Raw genomic sequence first — 16,693 nt, forward strand, 5'->3', positions numbered from 1 at the left:
CTTGCCCAAAATGAGTGAAAAGACATCATATGGGTATGATGTCTTTTTTGGCCAAATTGCACTTTTGATATCGAGATGGCTTGTGCATGTTATCTACACCAGTCCTACAAAGTTTCACTTGATTTGGAGCTATTTTTGCAAGTCTAGGGTCATATGTCGGTTTTATGCCCTTTTTTGCGTTTTTTGGGTTTGCAATCGATCAACTAGCTCCAAATCTCCTGTAACTTTGTATTTTGGATGGTATTAGCATGAATATAGTGAATATGAACTCAGAAGTGGAGTGTTATGTGCAAAAATGCTATGAGACATCATATGGGTATGATGTCTGATTTGTCAAAAATGCTTTTTTCATGCAAGGCTTGTGTTGTGCTTGTTCCCTAAGCCCTTGTAGCTAGTTTTCAACTTTAAAAATCACAAGTTTAGCTAAAATCCCCCTTTGTAGGCATTTCAGTCTTCGAGTCCGTCTTTTGGTTTCGAAGTAGACTTTTCTTGATCTTAGTCCTCGAGAGTTGTATCCCGAGCTTGTGTGAGTTGTTGGGAAGTCGTCTATGTGGTTCAGGTTAACCTTGATTGTTTTTACACCAATTTTTGCCAAAGTGTCCTGTGAAACCTGTGAAAGAAGTTGTATCTGTGTGTTTCGAAAAACCGCGTCTCTCAAGAGACCACTGTTGGTGTGTATACGTCTCCTTAATTCTTTGCCCAAATCTACCACAAAATCTCAAACCACAAGCTTTGCGGAAGCTGAAATCACATTTTTAGCTCATAATTTATGCACTTAATTTTGAGCACCTCTTGTTCTTCCAAAAGTGCATCAAACTCGCATACTATGCCAAAGTGGAAAACCTGAAATTTTGTGAGTTGAATATCAGAAAATCAGTGAGGAATTTGCAAAAAGTTTCTTCTCAAAGTTGTAGATCTCGCAAAAACGGTCAGGAAATGCGGGAATCGACTTGAATCGCCACCTTTTACTAGCTGAAAACAGACCTGTCCGGGAGTCAAAATCGGTCACTTTTTGCCATTTAGTTGCCCGAAAGCGTCTTTTTCCATATTGGTAAGTGAAATGGCTTCGCCTTGGATTTTGGTTGTAGACATTCATCGTTGATGGTCATTCAAAGCTTTTCGTGAAGTTTTGTGGGGAATGGTTTCCAAATTTGGCCGTTATGCCAAAATGACGCTTTGTGTGTCTGCCGCCGAATCGGATGTTTAGACCCCACTTTTGGTTGTCCAAACCCGGAGATACTCCATGGTTTCTTTGATCTCTATAAGGTTAAACTTCTTGTGAAGTTCCGTTGCATTCCGAGTCATCATCCTGTTTTTGTGTAAGTGCATGGGTGGAACACCAAAGAGTGTCTGATGCATATGTCCAATGTGATGACATCTATATGCTTGCACAAAGTTATGCATGTTAAACAAGATGCGGTGCCAGAGAAGAGTATTGAGGGGTTCTTCTTAGAGCAAGTGTAGCAAAACCTATCACTTCGCACAAGAAGGGTTTTTGTTGACGAGGTTTCTCCACTCTTCCTCACTGCATCAAGTGCGTGAGTGTTTTTGGACTACTCCGTTTTCTCCACCGTACAAAATAATAGACTTCGACTCTTATGCTCACCTCTTCCAGCATGAGCGACATGACTTTATGTATTCTCAACTCTCCAGCTTGAGCTTATATCTATTAGCTAGACTCATAGACCACATAGAAAATAATAGACTTGAAGCTTGGGTCTGACACTTTGCTCATTTAGTGGCTCAGCTGCCCGAATCTAGACTCTTATGCCATGTATTTTTAATGGCAACTTGGACTTACTTGATCACATCCTGAAATCCAATTCCATATGTTATTGAGGTTTAGGCCATTCTCTTTGGTTTGGTTTTGTGATGCCATTTTGTCAAATACATTGACAAATACCTGCTCTTCATGCTTTGGTAGCACACTGATGTTGCGTGGTGAGACAGGTTTTGAGGTTGAAGCAATGGTTGATGAAGTCTTCTTCCAGACTGTGTTCTTTAAAACTATGACTTCTTCTTGTATCCTCACTTTACCTTTGTTGATAAGAGGCTGTAGACTAGTTGTGGGCCTCTGTTGTTGAGTTCCGGCTATAGGTTTTGGAATCCAAGTTGTCCTTGGTCCTTGTGTGACCTGTTTTTCCACTTGCCTTGTTGCTTGTTGGACTTGATGGTCCTTTGGCTTCAGTGTCCAAATATTGTTGTCACCTTTATAAAAGCCTTGCTCCTGTAGTAAATGACAAGGGATCCACCTTGGAGTTGTAGCACTCATGGTTGCGTAGTTGGGTTGTCGTTTTTGGGCACGTTATGCTACATGAGTTTTCTTCATGATCTCAGGGGAAGCTTTAATCTTTGGCAACCAAATTTGAGTGTTACGTGTATAGTATCCTTGTGCTTTCAGTAGCTTAATTGGGATCATTCGTTGCACTACTTGCTGTGTGACCTTACCTTCACTTTGTGGGGTATTTTCACCGCAGAGCTCTAACTTTGGTACCCACAACTGCTTCAATGTTTGTTGCTTGGAAGGTCTTTGCTTCTTCTTCCTTTACCTGGTTTTACTCCTGTATGAACAGTTAGACCTGCGCTTGATGCCCTGTTGATCTTGTTGTGAAGAGATACCACATGCTGGGTATGTCCAAGCTGTTACCTTTGGTTTTTTGACCCATACTTTGATGTTCTCGTCATAGTAGCCTTGAGCAGTGATTGAACTGTTTGATGCTATCCAACCTGTGACTTTTGCTTGTCATGGTTCTTTTGATGCTGGTACCCAAATTGGATCTTTGTCCTTGATGTACTCCTTGGATACTAACACTTGGTTGACCTGTTTCTTTCTTTTGTGGAGGCTTTGCTACGATGGAAACTTTGGTTGATAGACTTTGCGCTTTGGTTTCCATTGTGTTGTCGAGGGTTTGTCTTTTGATGTAGAGGCTTCTTCATGTACGTGAATTGGCTGGGCTAAAGACTTTGATTGAAGTGAAGGATTTTGGTTTGCAGAACACTGTTTCACTTGCTTTAGCTTTTCCTTTGCCGATAGTGGCCGATGATCTTTGAGCTGTCATAGGCTTAACCACTGTTGAAGATTCAGGTGCTTCTTCAAACATTTTTGCCCAAATCAAGTGTGTACTCATTTTTTGAGAGTCCACCACTAAGAATATGTCTTTTTACTTCTTTGGACTATAGTTTAAGGGTCGCCTCTGCAATCCCCAAACTTATGACTTCTATTCCCGGTGAGATAAAAACCTTTACTTGAATTTCATAAAGCTCTGGTTTATTACCTAAAAGTAACCACAGGACATATGACATAACATTCGTCGTGGCAATGTGATCAATCTCTGCTGTGAAATTTATATTGACTCCTTCATGCGTACTTATCAAGAATTTGATCTTCTCGTTCACTACCAGGTCTTTCATGTCCTCCTTGCATGCTTTAGTAATCTTTGATTCTTGTTCCTTGAATCTTGTGTCAGCTTCTAGTTAACCTTCTCTGCCATTTCACTGGGTTTAGCAGATTCTGCGCACTTGCTAAAGCTTTGTGTAAGCATCACTTCTTGAACTTCTTGCTGATCGTTGACTTCGTCGATAGCTCCGGTCACTGACACCTCGATTGTTTCCTCTTGTGCACTAGAGTTGTCTGAAGACTCCTTGTCTGCGTCATTTCCCCAATCTAGACGATCCGAAATGTCATGAGACATATCCTCTTCATTTATCTTTTCTTGTTCATCCTTTTTGGCTTGTGTATCACTCTGATTTGATTCTTTATCAATCACTACTCCCATCATGAAATATGAAACTACATCGTATCCGTCTTTGTCGCAAAACTTTGTTGTGGGACCATCTAGAATCGCACAGACATCTAGTGTGGCGAGAATGTGTGTCCATTCTAATGGTTCAAGAACTTCTGCTGGAAAGGGTTCACCAATGTAAGTTTCATCCTCAATCGCCCTTTCTAAGACACATTCCTCGCGTTTCAGGCTTCCACAATTTGAAGCTCCACACATCCATAGCTATTTGGGTTTACCTAGCCAAGCTGGAAGTTCTGTTCCTGCTAATGTAGCTGAATCAAAATCCTTGACAGGTGTTCGATTCACGTCCTTGTAACTATGGTCTTTCAAGTTTACTCGTGTCATGGTTTCCTTGTGTCTCAGGTATATGTGGTCGTAACCCCAATCCTGGACCATTTTCAGTTGTCTCATGAATGGTCTTCCCAGTATGAGATCATAGTTGCTCTCCTTGCCAAAATCAACAATAGAAAATGTATGCTCATACTCAATCCCACAAGAAGTCACTATGACTTTCTCTAAGAGTCCCAAAGGTTTCTCCATATGTCCATCAGCTAGTTGGAGTTTCAACCTTGTTTTCTTGATTGTCGGTTTTCCCCATTTCTTCCATATTTCTTTTGTGGCAATGGCCACCCCTACTCTGCCGTCAAGTATTTCCATCGTTTTTACTCCCTGGAATTCAACTGGTACAGTTGTATTCCCATCCTCTCCTTCACAATACTCTCCGACCTTGTTCAAAGGTACCAGTTTTGCGTTTTTTTGCGGCTTATTCAGCTCTCATATCCCTTCTTGTAGCTTTGAAGTTGGGTCTTTTACGCCCAATTTTTCTAAGCATTTTCCTACCATTGCCCACATATTTGGTCTTCGTCTTAGAAGCTCAGCTAGGGTGATAATGCATGTCACTAGTGTTGACAAAATCTCTATCAATCCTTGCGAGTCCATAACTTTTTTTGAAGAGATTCCTCGTGAGGGAAGCGCTCTAATCTCAGATTTTGCTTCGTATTCTCCTAAGTATGAAGGTAAGGTCTTCAACGAATGAGGTTTACTCTCTATTGATCTAACAGAGCCTCTATCTCCCCAGTATGAGTGCAGATCTAGCTAGGTCTATCTGAGATCCTGCCTCAAATTCCTCGATGGGTGGATTCCTGATATCCTTTTTCCCATTTGACTGATTAGCTTGAAAACTTAGCTCATTCGCTAAGTTTGCCTCTCTCACTTGTTTTCAAAACTCATCATAATCTTCGTCTCTTTTATAAGACCTCTGTATCACAGGATGACAACTTTCCATCTCTTGATCAGTTGTGTTCATCACTATGTGTTCATCCCTATTCGTTTTCTCAGTTTTTTGCGCACTTTTAGCGGTTTCAGCTATCCGTTCATGTGATGAAGGGATAGCATTTGTTCGAGTTGGGTTTCCAGTCTCATGCTCTAGTTTTTGTCTCGGCGGTTCTAATAGAGCTTGTGCCGTCTCGATCATTTTCTGACACATCTCTAGTCTCTGCTTTTCCACTTCTGCATTCGGATATGTCAGCCAACGTTGTTCCTGGGTTTGACTGTTCTTTACTCTTGCTTGGTAAGCTCTCATCCGTGAGTCCAATGGTTCGTGTACCTTTTCAACTAACACCGACCCTTCTGAGCTCACACTTGTTGTTTCCTTGCCATTTTTTGTATTCTCCTTTTCAGAGTCATCTTCTTGAATTTCTTTTTGACTCTCTAATTTCTCTAATCTTTCTCTCGTTTGTCGTAACTCTTTTGCTAGGATTGCTTCCTCACGTTCTCTTCTCACTTTCATCCTTGCCTTCCTAGCTTTCCATGTATTACGTTGTCTTCATGTCATGCTTGGAATATCCGTTTTAGGCTCTTCACTTGAAGAGGTTTCAACAACTTTTTGCGTTTTTAATCTCGTCATGGCTTTAAGAGGCACAACATTATCGTGTTCAGAGATGCTTGGTAGCTGTACGATAGAATCAGTATTTTTTGTAGCCTTTGCTACCCTATTTGGGTTCTATGGACAATCACAAATGAAATGATCTGTGGCACAACTGAGGCAATAAACATTGATTGGCACAACTTGTGTGTGTGGACAATCGTTTATCAAATGGTTACCACCACATTTATTACAGCCTAACCTCGTTTGTAGGGCTTCTCGCTTTTCTTGGTGGCTGTAAGAAGGTTTCCACCGTGCTATACCTCTCTCTGCAATGAATCTCAACGTTTTTCCGTCCATGTTATACCTTTCCTCTGTTGGTTGGGTCGTAGGCGGTAATGGTTGTTTTGGCCTTACCATTCCCTGTGCTCCATATCCCGTTTCTGCTCCTAAAGGATAGTATCTCCTAGGCTCATTGTAATACATTGAGGTCATTATTAGCGGTTGCATCCTCGGTTGGCCCACCATTGTTGTGTTTCTCAGTCCTATAGATTTGACCTATGACATAAGTTGTGGTTGTCCTCGAACGACTATTGTTACTCTCTCAAAACCTGGGGGTACTGGCAATTTCTCGTGTGCATACCTTGGTGCTAGTGGTCCTTCATATGGTCTATCTCGCACACACCCTCTATAGTAGCACTCCTCTGTTGTGTGATTGGTCCAATTCTAATCTTTCTCATACGACATAGGTTCCCTAAATTCTGGCTTAACAATAGGAGAAAGTCTTTAAACCAACTCCTCTACTAGATTTTCTTGATCTAGATAAAATCTTGTGGTTGTCTTAGTCGTGGACTCTATTGTCTGTGCTATGAATCTTCAAGATTCACAAATCAAAGATAGAGAAATGTTTGGGAATGCTATATAGCTTGAAGTGACATCAGAGGATAGATTAGAAGAGCAAGAAACCTCTTTGAATATGGTCTGTCATTGGGGTGATATTTCTGATCTGTGTGAAGATGCAAATAAAGATGCTTTCCATAAAGTTCCTACTATACAGGATTTTAAGAATTTCGATTGCGTGCAGGTATGCAAACAATATCTAAGGCATAAAAGGGATTTAGGTCTTGTGTCACATGGTATAAATTGCAAGCAGGTTTGTGAGCATCTATCTGCTATGGATATGAAGGGTATACATTGTGATGCCTTGAAGCAAGAAGAGGATGCTAGCTTTGTGCTGACACCAGAGTCATGTAATGAAAAAGAGTTCTCCCTAGATGAGTGGAGACATGATTCAGTTGAAGATAATTTAGGGATGGATAAAAAAGGAAGAAGGGGTAAAGATATTGTGCCAGAGACTAACTCCAAGGAGGTTTTTGAAAAGTCGGTTACAAGTGACCGGGAGCATACGTACCAGGATGATTTGGAAAGGGAATAGACACCATTTTTGAGCGGTATGCAAAGTTTTATGATGTAAAGCTGGAGAGGTATTTGGTAAAAGGTGAGAGAATTGATGAGAGGTTTACCATGCATATTTCTAAGGTTTCTCTTGATGTTGAGAAAGGCTATCTAGAGGATTCCTTTGAGAATGAAGATGTAGATTCAAACTTCTATGCGAAAGAGGTACATATGGATTTAGAGGTTGGTGAGAAGGTTGAGGTGCAGTTTCAAAAATATTTCAAGTATATTACAGGAAGCCTAGAAGTGTTTTTTGAAGAGGATGATGATGAACTTATGTCTCTTCGTCATGAAGATTTTGCGCATAATGGAGATTTGTTACAGATGTATATAACAATTCCTTCTGATCCGAGAGGAATTAAATGATGCGGAGAATCTCAATGCTTAGTACAATACAAGTTTTTGAGTTACCCATATGATCCTGGAGGAGGTCATGGGATGACAGGGGATACAATTGCTTTCCCAGGTTACCATGAGGCTGGCACATGCCGGAGGATGTGCAAGTTTAGAGGGGGTTGATGTCGTGCTGTGACACGTACATAGTGGGAACGCATGCTACAAGAGTTATCTTGTAACTTTTTAGATACATAGTTATAGTTTCTATAATTTACATATACATATTTAAGTATAATAATATGGTTTCTATCTCATCCTATTATTTATCTCAAGGGTAACCTATTCTTACTTTACCATCAGAAAATACTATGGAAAAAGCGTCAATAGCTCCGCCTCTTTAACTTGGGGCAAAAAGCATTGATTCTTTATTTCTACTATCTCATTATCATCTCACACCCTAGCTAGATCCTATATCTAGGGAAAACTCCACAATATATATATTCTATGTATTTTTCTTATATTTCTTTTTAAATCGCTACTAGGAGGGAGTCAAATCCTAGTGGGACACTAGGTGGCATGATTTCAAAGATACACTTATTTTAATCCATTATTGCAAGCATGATTAGAAAACTTTGTCAATGAACAATGTCATGCTTTCATATGGCATGAGGTGTGCTTTGGAATCAACTGAAAGTCTTGGCTAAGGGGACCACACGAAGACTTTTGCTGCCAGAAATGGACCCTATTTTGATGAATTTTTTACAGAAGGTTTCAATCCGAATTGGAAAACAATTTTAAAATGAAAATCGTAGTTAATGAGCTGAAGTTTCTGCCCATATTTTTACTTTTTTATTTGGAGCCACGGTTGAAAATATTGGACCCCAGTCTGCCCGCATCATGCAGGGACAACTCATTTCCAACTTTTCCATTTTCTAGTCACACTAGCTCCTCTCTTCTTGTGTAAACCCTTAGGGGTTCCCTTCACCTATAAAAGGGGACCTCTTCTTCCTTGAAAAGGAACTCAAGCATTCAAGCCATTGATGAGAGGAATTCATGAGAGAGAGAGAGTAGTAATGCCAAATTGTACTTAGCCATTAACATAAGCCTAAGCCTACACTTTCTCCTAGAGGAAGACTAGCCATCCTTGCATGCTATCCTTGGAAGATCAACTCTAATCAAAGAAGGGCGTGGACTTGGCGTATCAATCAAAGTTGAATTCTCCCCTCTTCTTCTCTCTCCATCAATAATGGTGCCGAATGGTTTGTCAAGTAAGATGTGTTCTACATTGATGTTTTCTTGATTTCTTGTTGTTTTCTTTTTCATCTCTAATCCAGCATATATATATATCTAATCTCATCTCCTTAACCAAACCTATCTCTCTCACTCTTAGAAATTCATCCTCTCTACAAATTCTAGGTTCTCCTTGCTACAGGTACATCTCTCCCCGCAGTATCCTTATTGCCTACAGGCAAGAATAGGATTGGGATGGAAACTTCTCATCTCTTCACTTCTCTCATATCTACATTTCTCACATACTATCCTAGATGAGTAACCCACATGATGATAATTTCTATCGCTTTCACTCTGTACGATCTATTAGAATTAACGTATGGATTAGCCGTAAAATACACTTTCAACAATGTATAGTGTTTCTCTTTGGTCCAGAAAGGCTCAATGAAATACTTCTATCACCAGATCCCATCATACTACCTCTCATAGACTATAACTTTTCTTTTGACGTAAGCGTAGTTATTTTTCTATAAACCAAGAGGGTTTGTACACACAATTAATCCCAATTACTAGACAATATATATATATTATGGTAAGCACAAAAAGAAAATTCCAAAGAACAATTCGTAGCCTATTTGGTCAGCCAAGATTGAATGCTATTAACTCATCTATTAACCCTTTCATATTACCCATGATACTATATGACCATAGCCTTGATGTTTACATTTTTGTGTTGTTTTGACACTCTCTTTTGTGTTCTTTCTTTGTGTGTGTGAGTGCAAGAGAGAAAGAGTGGGGCTTTGTTGATTGCACCTTCTTCCAAACCCTAGTCTTCATGCCATCTATGGTTTAACTCCTTCATATAGTTTTTTTTAAGTTCTCTCACAAACTCTCACAGCCATAAGCCTGGTGCTTTCCTGGCAAGATCGTAAATTTCTCGACATATTTTTGGTGAACCCGACGTGCACAAGCCGGGGTGAGAGTACATAAAGATGGCTAGCAAAGTGGAGAAACTATATGTTAAAATGAAAGAGCTTACAGACAGATGCAAATGGCTTGAAGAAGAAGACCGGATTCAAAAAGAGATTGAAAGCGCTAGGCAATCCGTATATAATGAGCTTAATATATTCAAAGGCTATGATCCAAAAGGATATCTTGAGTGCTATGTGACAGAGATGATGCTTCAAGCAATTCCAGAAGCTCGGATGATTGCAGCATTTGTTGAACTTGTGAGTGACGATTTCAAGCACCAAGTTCAAGACTATGCAAGTGTATATGCAAGCAACTGGGGTGAGTTTTCTACAGCTATAACACAGGTATGCTTGGACATCAAGACCAAGAGATGGAGCAGAGTGGAAGTGGATGTGACCAGCTAGAGTTGGTGTCTCCTGTAAGCCATGCAAGTGTCAACACATCCATACAGGCTAATTTAGAAGCAGTAATAGATGCATATCTTTTGCAAGATGCAAATTTATTGTATGCAGATGAAGCAGACATAGTGGAAGCTATTTATGCACGTTTGGGTCTTGTAACCTTCGTATCTCAAGATAATGACTCTCATGATGCTATCCAAGCGCCTGAAACGTCTCAAAGCAACTTAGAGGATGATGCAAACTCGTCGGCTATGATAGATGATTTGGACGCTCCTTTTGATTTGTTTGAAGATGCACATGAGTGTATATACAAGGATGAGGATGCTATGTTTTTGACAGAGGATGTGATGGGAAAACAGGTAAAAGACGGCTATATTAGTGATGTGCTACAATCTACTTTTGAGCAGATCCAGGAACTTTTATCAAGTTTAGAAGAGCCGGATGCCTATGCTGAAGACATATACCAGGATGAAGAAGTCATTATCAATGCTTTCCTATGCAAGTTTGATGCATGTGGTACTACCCAAATGGATATGCCTAGCTACGAAAGTGCTAATTTAGAGGGGGTGACTGAAAATTTCCTTCTTTGTGAGTATAGCTCTGCTAGTAGCATTGCGGATTGTGAAGTACCTCAGCTAAACGAGGTGGAAGAAGAGGAGTGCATTGACAGAGTAATATGTATGTCTTGTATACATGGGGTAGCAGATGTGATGCAGATGACTTATGAAATTGTGCCTTATTTAGAGCTAGATGAAGCAAGCTTTCACAATTCCATGGTAGAGGAAGGTGTTATGAAAAGTTTGGAGTCTTCAGCACATCTGATTTTGAATTGTCTATTCGTGATGATGACGTTTTCGATGTTGTGTTTGCAGGAATGACAGATGCAGATTCTCTGCATGAGGATTGGGGTTCTGCGGATGAAGTTATGAATCTTCAAGATTCACAAATCAAAGATAGAGAAATGTTTCGGAATGCTATACAGGTTGAAGTGACATCAGAGGATAGAGTAGAAGAGCAAGAAACCTCTTTGGATATGGTCTGTGATTGGGGTGATATTTCTGATCTGTGTGAAGATGCAAATAAAGCTGCTTGCCATAAAGTGCATACTATACAGGGTTTTAAGAATTTCGGTTGCCTGCAGGTATGTAAACAATATCTGAGGCATAAAAGGGATTTAGGTCTTGTGTCACAGGGTATAAACTGCAAGCAGGTTTGTGAGCATCTATCTGCTATGGATATGAAGGGTATACATGGTGATGCCTTGAGGCAAGAAGAGGATGCTAGCTCTATACTGACACAAGAGTCATGTAATGAAGAAGGGTTCTCCCTAGATGAGTGGAGACATGATTCAGTTGAAGATAATTTAGGGATGGGTCAAAAAGGAAGAAGGGGTAAAGATATTGTCACAGAGACTAACTCCAAGGAGGTTTTTGAGCAGTTGGTTACAAGTGACCGGGAGCATACCTACCAGGATGATTTGGAAAGGGAATTAGACACCATATTTGAGAGATATGAAAACTTTTATGATGTAAAGCTGGAGAGGTATTTGGTAAAAGGTGAGAGAATTGATGAGAGGTTCACCATGCATATTTTTGAGGTTTCTCTCAATGTTGAGAAAGGCTATCCAGAGGATTCTTTTGAGAATGAAGATGCAGATTCAGACTTCTATGCGAAAGAGGTATATATGGATTTAGAGGTTGGTTAGAAGGTTATTACAAGAATCCTGAAAGTGTTTTTTGAAGAGGAGGATGAGGAACTTATGTCTCTTCGTCATGAAGATTTTGCGCATAATGGAGATTTGTTACAGATGTATATAACAATTCCTTCTGATCCGAGAGGAATTAAATGATGCGGAGAATCTCAATGCTTAGTACAATACAAGTTTTTGAGTTACCCATATGATCCTAGAGGAGGTCATGGGATGACAGGGGATACAATTGCTTTCCCAAGTTACCATGAGGCTGGCACATGCCGGAGGATGTGCAGGTTTAGAGGGGGTGGATGTCGTGCTATGACACGTACATAGTGAGAACGCATGCTACAAGAGTTATCTTGTAACTTTTTAGATACATAGTTATATTTTCTATAATGTACATATGCATATTTAAGTATAATAATATGCTTCTATCTCATCCTATTATTTATCTCAAGGGTAATCTATTCTTACTTTACCATCAGAAAATACTATGGAAAAAGCGCCAATAGCTCTGCCTCTTTAACTTGGGGCAAAAAGCATTGATTCTTTATTTCTACTATCTCATTATCATCTCACACCCTAGCTAAATCCTATATCTAGGGTAAACTCATATATATATATATATATATTCTATGTATTTTTCATATTCTTTTTATATTTCTTTTTAAATAGCTATTAGGAGGGAATCAAATCCTAGTGGGACACTAGGTGGCATGATTTCAAAGATACACTTATTTTAATGCATTATTGCAAGCATGATTAAAAAAATTTGTCAATGAGCAATGTCATGCTTTCATATGGTATGAGGTGTGCTTTGGAATCAAATGAAAGTCTAGGCTAAGGGGACTACAGGAAGACATTTGCTGATAGAAATGGACCCTATTTTGATGAATTTTTACACAAGGTTCCAATCCAAATTGGAAAACAATTTTAAAATAAAAATCGTAGTTAATGAGCTGAAGTTTCTGCCCATATTTTTACTTTTTTATTTGGACCTACGGTTGAGAAGATATGATCAAAATATTGGACCCCAGTCTCTGCCCACATCATGAAGGGACAACTCATTTCCAACTTTTCCATTTTCTATTCACATTGGCTTCTCTCTTCTTGCGTAAACCCTTGGGGGTTTCCTTCATCTATAAAAGGGAACCTCTTCTTCCTTGAAAAGGAACTCAAGCATTCAAGCCATTGATGAGAGGAATTCATGAGAGAGTGAGTAGTAATGCCAATTTGTACTTAGCCATTAACATAAACCTAAGCCTACAAGAGGAAGACTAGCCATTCTTGCATGCTATCCTTGGAAGATCAACTCTAATCAAAGAAGGGCGTGGACTTGGAGTATCAATCAAAGTTCAAATCTCCCCTCTTCTTCTCTCTCCATCAATAATGGTGCCGAAGGGTTTGTCAAGTAAGATGTGTTCTACATTGATGTTTTCTTGATTTCTTGTTGTTTTCTTTTTCATCTCTAATCTAGCATATATATATATCTAATCTCATCTCCTTAACACTAGAATGGTAAGCTAAGAGGACATAAAAGTGTCCTTTCAGGGTTTTGGGGAAAAATTGCAAAACGATAGTAGATCCACTCCATTTTAAAAATCCTTTCATGAGCTTATAGTTCCATAACTACTACATATGGACTACAAGCCTCCAAAGTTGATGGACTAGTGCATTTTGCCCAAAACAACAATTTCTTACGGCTGATTGCATATAAATAAGAGTGGAGATTTTTGTAGGACATGAGATAAAATGCCCCGTTAACTTCAATGGGTTGGTGACCAAAACATATGGTTGCTTTAACCTCACTATTTGTTTTTGGGCAAAAAAAATGGGTACAAAAAAGTTGCATTTTTGCCATTCTGCGGACCTATCATCAAAGTTTCTATAGTCATGCTCAATACAGATACTATATACATGTTTTCTTAGTTTCCTTTGGGCCTCTGGATTCAAAAGGAGCCATGGAGCATGTAAAAGGATAATGGATCTCTTACAATTGGAACCTTGGGGGCAATGATAAAGTGCTAAATACAGCAAACATGAAAAAACTATGTTTAGCATTATGACCTCTAGAAACCCATAGAAACTCCTCAGTATCTAGCCAAGCTTGTAGTCTATGATTAGATATGGTCACTACCGACAAAATACACACAATTGACCTAAGAAACTAGCAATATTGAGAAAGTTATACTTGCTACTCTAAAATGTATCGTATTCTTCAGCAATCAAAAAACTCAACCATCATCATATACTATGCTATATAGCATATTAGGTCCCCCAAAACTCAAGGAAGATTAGCTTTATGTTATACATTACACTTACACAATCAAAATTGAATTTGGATATCAAGAAAGCCACCAAAAAAATCATAAAAGTGCTAATTTTGGCCAAAAAACAGGATTATGCAATTCTTGTAAATTGGTCATAACTTTCAATTTTAACACTTAGCTCTCCCTACAAGCATCAAAACATGTTGAGAACTATGAAGTCCTAACCTCTAGCCATCTAAACCTCACAAAAATGAAGTTTAGACTGGTATAGTTGTCAAAAATTGAAAAACAAAGCCAAAAACAGGACCCGTTTTTTCACACAATTTAGGTCCAAAAATGTTGTGCAAGAGTAAGGTTAATGGTGAGATTGATACTCAAAAAAAAATGCTAAATTTTTTTCAGCTCATAAGGCAACTTTGTGGATATATAGAACCTAGAAATTCATTTTCATACTCTTCAAATAATTCAAGCAAAATGGTAACTTAACAGGACATAAAAGTGTCATGTTACCATTCTAGTGTTAACCAAACCTATCTCTCTCACTCTTAGTAATTCATCCTCTCCACAAATTCTAGGTTCTCCTTGCTACACGTACATCTCTCCCCGTAGTATCCTTATTGCCTATGGGCAAGAATAGGGCTTGGGAGGGAAACTTCTCATCTCTTCACTTCTCTCATATCTACATTTCTCACATACTATCCTAGATGAGTAACCCACATGATGATAATTTATATCGCTTTCACTCTGTACGATCTATTAGAATTAACGTATGGATTAGTCGTTAAATACACTTTCAACAACGTATAGTGTTTCTCTTTGGTCCAGAAAGGCTCAATGAAATACTTCTATCACCAGATCCCATCATACTATCTCTCATAGACTATAACTTTTCTTTTGACGTAAGCGTAGTTATTTCGCTATGAACCAAGAGGATTTGTACACACAATTAATCCCAATCACTAGACAAAATATATATATTATGGTAAGCACAAAACTACAATTCCAAAGAACAATTTGTACCCTATTTGGTCAGCCAAGATTGAATGCTATTAACTCATTTATTAACCCTTTCATATTACCCATGATATGATATGACCATAGCCTTGATGTTTTCATCTTTGTTTTTTTTTGACACTCTCTTTTGTGTTCTTTCTTTCTGTGTGTGAGTGCAAGAGAGAAAGAGTGGGGCTTCGTTGATTGCACTTCCTTCCAAACCCTAGTCTTCATGGCATCTATGGTTTAGCTCCTTCATATAGTTTTTTTTGAGTTCTCTCACAAACTCTCACAGCCATAAGCCCGGTGCTTTCCTGGCAAGACCGCAAATTTCTCGACAGCGTATGATGTCACTTTGCCCAATTTTGGTCGAAAGTTGATATGTAAGCTGTGCACTATGTTTGTAAGAAACTTGTCAAGTCAAAATTTGAAAATCCCCCCTAGAGTTGCCAAAATTTTATTATTATTATTATTATTTTATTTTATTTTATTTTGGGTTCAAAATTACTGTTGAGACATCATATGCATATGATGTCTAAGTGCTCAATTTTGATCCAAACTTGATATTTGAGATGTGGACTATGTTTACAAGCTACTGGTCAAGTCAGAAACTAAAAATCACCTCTAGAAGTGCAAAAAAACATCATATGCGTATGATGTCTACTGGTCTAGATTTCAGATCTGTTTCTTCCAAGTGTTCACACTGTCTAGAGTATCAAATATATGTGGTTAAAACAAAAAGTTGAAACTCTGTGTTTCTTTAAAACTCGGGTTTTTGGTTTTTAGTCTCCTAGGTTCAAAATCACCGGTTTTCTCTGAAGTTAATTGTCCAAACTCTTCCAATCTTGCTATGGATGATTGAAACAGTATGTTGTATCATCTTGCAAGGTCAAAAGCCAAAATTTTCTCACAAATACTCAAGTGGTCATCATACGCGTATTCTTAGCGTTTTTTCTCCTCTCTGACTTGGTCTTTTAGGTTTCAAGGTGTGTTATAGCTCTTATCTCAAGTCATACTTAGGGTAAAACCCCCCTTCCCAACACTCTGGTAATGTCTGATTTTCAGTTTGGGTATTTGTTTAGCCCTTAAGACATCATACGCGTATGTCTTTTTTCACAGAAATTGGATATTTGTGCTTTGCTTACTCTCAGTATCACCCTTATGCTTTGTCCACTCACAAAACTCAATTTGAACTCTGTTTGTGCAAGTTATGGCCAAATTAGGCTTTTCTTGGCAATTTCCCGATTTTTGACTTACTTGAGGTCAGATGTGATCCAAATGACATGAAACTTGAAATACAAGCTCTAGACAACTAGTACAAAGGATCTGTGTTAGCAAAATATCAAAATATGCTTAGAATTAGGTTAGAGACATCATATGCGTATGATGTCTTTTTGCTCAATTTTGGTCAAGATTCAATATTTAAGCTTTTCACAGTGTTTATAACAATGTTGTTAAGTCAAATTTGAAAAATCACTTCAGCAAGTGCCAAAAGACATTATATGCGTATGATGTCTTTTGTCCCAGATTTTGCCAGTTTTCAATTTTAAGCTTCTCCAAGTGTTTATCTTTGAGTTTCAAGTGTTTTTATCAACTCTGAATGCAAAAATGAGCTCTGAATCAATTTTCCCTATTCCTTGCATTTTTTGCACTCTAACTTGGTATTTTAAGTTTCTAGAACTGTTAAAGCCCTTGTT

Source organism: Adiantum capillus-veneris, chromosome 14 (assembly GCF_014529385.1).
Source record: "Adiantum capillus-veneris isolate H3 chromosome 14, ASM1452938v2, whole genome shotgun sequence".
Taxonomy (NCBI): Eukaryota; Viridiplantae; Streptophyta; class Polypodiopsida; order Polypodiales; family Pteridaceae; genus Adiantum; species Adiantum capillus-veneris.